Genomic DNA, 5,692 nt, shown 5'->3' with positions numbered 1-5,692 from the left:
ATGAGGCTGCTTTGGGCTCTGTCCTCCCCGCACTACATCCATCCATGGCCCCATGTGGCAGGAATCCCCCTTTGCCCTGCCTGCCTGCTCTTGGAATAGGAGTGGAATGCCCATCCAGGCTCTGCTGGCCATGGTCATGCTATTGCCAAAGGGGCTGAGAGTGGCTTCATCATGAGATGTCGAGGATGGCAAAGGGCACAGGAAGGGTTAGGGAAGGGCTGCCCACGGCAGGGATGCCAAGGGCAGGGAAATGAGGGGACTGCAGCCAGGTTTTTCTCAGTGGGGCATGGGACCAACATAAACTCAGCCTCTGTGATGGAAGGGGACACCCAAGCACAGCTTATTCATCTTAGTGCTGGTCTGTGGGGACTTCACACGAGCCCATCCCGATGCTGTGCCACTCTTGAACACCCACTCCATGCCATGGCCAGCCCTGTGGCCACCATCAGCCCCAGGCAGGTCCCTTTGCTCCCTGCAGCCACAGGCTGATCCGACCCTGTCCCACATGGACACCACTTGTTTGCCTTCAGATCCGCTGTCTAATGTGGAAGTGGGATCGGCTCCTTCCCCGCTTAGTGCTGGTAACCAGTTGGGGGCTGTCGTAATTACGGGAGCCTTAACGAGCTCCCTTGACCCCAACGTCAGCCTGAGGAGTGCTCAGCAGCCGGGGCTCCCGTGCCATGGGCAGGTGTCTGCCAGTCAGGTTTGTCCTGATCGGCTCCATTCCTGCCCGAGCGGTGGCACAGGCCGTGTGCGTGGGCGGGAGCGCCGGGATATGCCGTGGGGATGCAGCACGGAGCGTGGGGATGCAGCACGGAGCTGGAGCCGGCAGGGACAGCCGGTGGAGAATCCCCCCACCTCCTTCCTCATCGCCCACGGAGCAGCGTGCCCAGCCCAGCCGTGACCGCTGAGATCACTGGGAGGGCCTGTGGGGTATCCCAGGCCCCACAGACATCATCTGGGAGAGAAGGCTTGTGTATTTGAAGCACCGTGGCTCTGGCTTGCTGGAGAAGGTGGTGGATGCTCTGAGTCTGGGGATACTGAGGCAGAAGCAGCAGACAAGGTTTGTCTTGAGTTGTGCAAGAAGCCAAGGGTTAAATATGGCAATTAACCCTCCCCAGGCTCCTCTGCTTCTGCCCCCAGCTGCTAGAGGAGCTAGACCCCACAGGGAGCTTATGCTGGGGGAAGAAAGCACAGATGCTGGGGGCTTTCCAGCCCTGCTGTAACCCTTTGTGCCTCCCGCTGATGGATCCCGGGAGCTGCAGCACGGACCTGGAGCAGTCGGTGTCAGGGCAGGCCTGGATTTTGGGATCCCACTGCCCTCATCGCAGCCCCGGAGGAGTTGTGCAGAGGACATGGCTCTGCTGCAAGATGAGCTGCAGCGTTTCCCTTCGAGACACGCAGCTCCTCCAGATCCCTGCCTGCTCTGCCACATCCGCCGGCAGCCGCCCAGGGACAGGAACGGGAGGGGGATGCACTCATCCCGGATCCATCCCTTTTAGCATCGTTCCCACCGCTGAAGGTACATGTCTCAAGGTGGAGCCATAAATAGCGCGGCTCGGCGCTGCATCGCGGCTGGCAGGGCTGCAGGCTTGGCAGGGGGACAGGCACCGACTGCAGCAGTGGGAACTTTCCAGGCAGCGCCTGCAGGAGCGGCCAGTGCGGACACGGAGCCGTTTCTGTGCAGAGCCAACCCAGGGACTGCAGCTCAGCCCCTCTGGCCCTGGGGTTGGTGCTGACACAGGGGACCAGCATGGAGCAAGAGGGGACAGAACTAACAGAGGTATCTCCTGCAGGAGGGTGACTGGGATCACATCCCACCCGAGCTGGGACACAGGTCTGGGCCCTGCCACTAATTTGCTGTAGAACTTGGGCAAGCGGCTGCACCCTCTCCCTGCCTCCATGACCCAGGAGCAGCAGGTATCCCCCACAATCCAGCTTCACTCAGGGCCCAAGGCTTGGCCCTGGAGGATTCCCAGTCTCCAAGGAGCTGGGGGTTTTCTGGCAGCTCCTAAATCTCAGCCAGGCTCTACAACCTGCTGGGCGGCTGCTCCCCAGCCCTGACCCTCCGCCGAGCTCTCCACAGCTGCCGGCACAGCCCGGGACCACAGGGCTCACCGGGAAGCCTGAACAATGCCAACGAGCTGAGATCATTCCTCCCAGCTGATTATTTGCTCAAAAATATTTCTGAGCTCAGGCCTCCTTGGGGAAAACACTCCCAAACACCCGGCAAAAAGCTGCTGAGTCTGGAGGAACCACACACCCTGCTCGCTCAACCGAGACACCCCCCCCTCCGATGACAAGCCCTGGCGTCAGAGGGATTGAGGCCAAAGTCGGCGTTTTGATCTCCCCCTCAGCTGGGGGAAGCCGAATTTCAGGCCCTCGCTGGGCTTTCACCACTTCCCTGTAGCGGTTTCCTGCCATGATGGGAGTGCAGGAATTTTTGAGAGGTGAGTCAGAGGCTGCCGATGAGAACCACCTGGCTGGGGCTGGCCTGGGAGGCTTGATCCCCATCCAGGGGTGATCCCTGCTGCGAGGCTGGATGCCTGCGGGCAGCATTCCCGGTGTGGAATTACTTATGAGGGGCACAGCATCCCACTGCAGCCCCCAACTTCTGGCCTGGGAAAGAAGGAGAGGGATTTGCTGCCTCAGTTCCCACGGCTCCTCTTTCCTTGCCAGGCACGCTCCGGCCACCCCACCCGGGCTCCAGGGAGAAACTTGGTTAAGAATAAAGAGCAAAACCTCATCCGGCTCTGCAGGAAACTGCCTGCACTGGCCGTCCCACCCCACGGAACTGCCCCAGAGCAGCGCCGAGGCCTGGCTGTCCCTGGGGAGCAATGCAGGACTTGGCAGAGCTGAGGAACTGCCCTCCCTGGTTGCTGAAATTCAACAAATAACCGAGTTCCTGGTAAAGGAACCTCCCAGGTTTTCCCTGCTGGGCTATTAAAGCTCCATGACCCCCTGCCCACTCTCCCCCTCCGGCATTGCTCAAACCCCTCTGTGCAGAGAATAACTGCGTGGTGTCCAGAGAGTGAGACTGAGCCGGGATAAGCCTTTGGAAAGGAGCTAAACCTGCTCAAAGCCGGCGCTGTTCCCTGACCCGCCCTCCTAATCCTGCCCAGCTCATAATGGAATAATAAAGGGCTGCACAGCCTCGCTCTCCACCGCGCTGTGGGGGAGGTTCCTGCTGCCTCTGTGCATGCCAGGAGCTGGGATATTAATTACTCCCTAAGTAAACAGAATTGCTCCTTTCTTCTCCTTTGCCTGTCTGTAAAACCGTGCGTGACCTTCAGCCCACAGAGAAATCAGAGTCGTTCCCTTTTCCAGGAGAAAGGCTGGTTGTGGCAGTGATAACAGCGTGATCTCTGCCCGCCACCCTTCCCTGGGCTCCTCGGGGGCTGATCCCAACCCTGCACCTCCAACAGCCATCCTGGTGGGACCTCCAGGCTGCTGGGCCTTCCCCCCACAGGGATGAAGCTGCTGATTCACCGAGGGGGAATCTGAGGAACACAGGGCGGGATGATTTTGGGGCACCAAGCCCCTCCAAGGTGTGTCTTGCTGTGCGGGGGGGCTGCCCTGTAGCAGAACAAATAAACTTGTTGCATCTTAGCCTCAGCAGCTGGGAAAGAGCACAGGGAAGTGACAATGCCAGCAGGATCCACCTAAGTGGCTGGGAGGGCTCTGAGCACCCCACAGGGCAGCAGGAATGAGGGCAGGAGGAGGGTGCTCGGGGACCTGGAGGGCAAAGCAGAGGCTGAGGGCACTCAGAGGCCACAGCATCATCCCTGAGCTGAGGCTGCTGAGAGAGGATCCAGCTGGGAAGGGGTTAAACAGCCCTTCCTTCTTCACACACCTGATTCCAGGCAGCCAGGAGGGAAGGGCTTTAAAAGAGAAGGGCAGGAGGAGGTCTTTGGGGGCTTGTGTGTTCTGTAGAGGTGTTTTAACATGGCACCTGCAGTGCCAGGGTTCCTTCCCACCCTTGTTCCCTCCTGTTTGGGTGTCCCTGCAGGAGAATGCCCCTACTCCCCTGGGGGGCTGCCATTTCTCAGGTGGGTGCAGGAGGGAAGCAGCCAACTTGTTACCTCACAAAAACAGTCTGGTTCCCCCCAGATTTTTTTCCTTGGCTCCTTTTGAAGGACAAAGCCAGCCACCCGTGAGGAGGTTGGGGCTGTAGCGAGGGTGCTGTGACTGTTGTGAGCAGCTGCTGATAACACACCTCTGTGTGTGGGGCTGGGGGGAATCCTGGCCTGGGGTGCCCACAGGGGAGGGATCTGGGGTGCCTGGCAAATGGATGCTGCAGATTCATCCCAGGATTATTCCAGCCTGAAAGCCCGATCAGAACCCCACGCCTGGCTGTGCTGCCTCCTCGGAGTGAACTCAGGCAGCTGATGCTGTCAGCTCTCGCCTTGTCTTGGGGACAAGCTGGGATGTGGGAGTCGAGCTGGAATAGCCCCTGCTCTGCCCAGGCATGAAGGACCCGCAGGGGACATGGGAGGAGGGAGATGTGGGGATGGAAACACCACAGGGACAGGTGACATGTCACCCGGTGTGGTGAAGGGAGATGAAACTTTCCATCCTGGTGCTTGGGCGGCACAGCGGTGCCATATGGAGGGGACACAGGCAATTCCATCTCGTTTTCACGGAGGACGTTGGAGAGGGACAACCTTTAATGAAGTGTTCAGTGGAAGGGGAACGATGGCAATGCTGCAGCTCCCAGCTGAGCATGAAATGTTTGTGACAGGGAGTCGTTGCCAGAGGCACTGCTGCCGTCACACACCCGGCCACACACCCGGCCCCACGCGCCAGAGCAGCCCGGGGAGCCACTGAGTCATGGAATGTCCATCCTCCCTGGCCTGAATGAAGCCCACCAGGCTTCCTCCTCCTTCCCCACTCCCAGCTATAAGGACACAGGGCAAGGGATGATGATTTTGCACAGCAACTTAGGAAACTCTCAGGAAAAACCTCTCCCCTCCATGGGGAACCCAGCAACGGGGGCGGTGCTGGTGGTGAAATTAATGCTGTTTGCCATCCCTGCAATGTATAATTTCTGTGAGATATCCTCATTTCTGCTGCTTTGTCAGGTGCTCTGAGTCATCCTGACCATAGGGGGATGGATCCTCGTGGTGGTGTCACTTCCCTTTGCTTTCCCAGCTCCTGAGGCTGAGATACATATCATATATATATACATATATATATATATAAAAAAATATATATATGTATATATATAAATAAAAATATATACATATATATATATTTGTTCAGCCAAGTGTCACCTCCTTCCTATACATACATATTATATAGATATATATTATATACATATATAACATGATATACATATTATATACATATATAATACATATTTTTTATGTATAATACATATTGTTGTATTTATATATTTATAAGCACGCTCTTAGTGCCTGGAAAGGTCAGCACAGTGCTCTGCCGGACGGGTTGGAGCTGAACTTTTCTGCTTAGCTAAGCCGTTTAGTCCCTGGACTTGAGAGGGACTTTGTCCATACTCCCCAGAAGCCATCGGAGCGCCTGATAGCGAGTGTTCCCTTGGGAAGCGGGGCAGGACAAGAGCTGGATCCGGCGGGGCGGGCGGGTCCTCCCGCCGCGCCCGCCATAGAGCGCGGCCAGAGCGCCGCCGCCGCGCTTCCGTTTCCCCCGCCGCCATCTTAGGCACGGGCAC

The sequence above is a fragment of the Corapipo altera genome, unplaced genomic scaffold (genome assembly GCF_003945725.1).
Source record: "Corapipo altera isolate COAL_440 unplaced genomic scaffold, ASM394572v1 343, whole genome shotgun sequence".
Lineage (NCBI taxonomy): Eukaryota > Metazoa > Chordata > Aves > Passeriformes > Pipridae > Corapipo > Corapipo altera.
The sequence above is the reverse complement of the archived record's forward strand: the minus strand, read 5'-3'. Positions refer to the sequence as shown.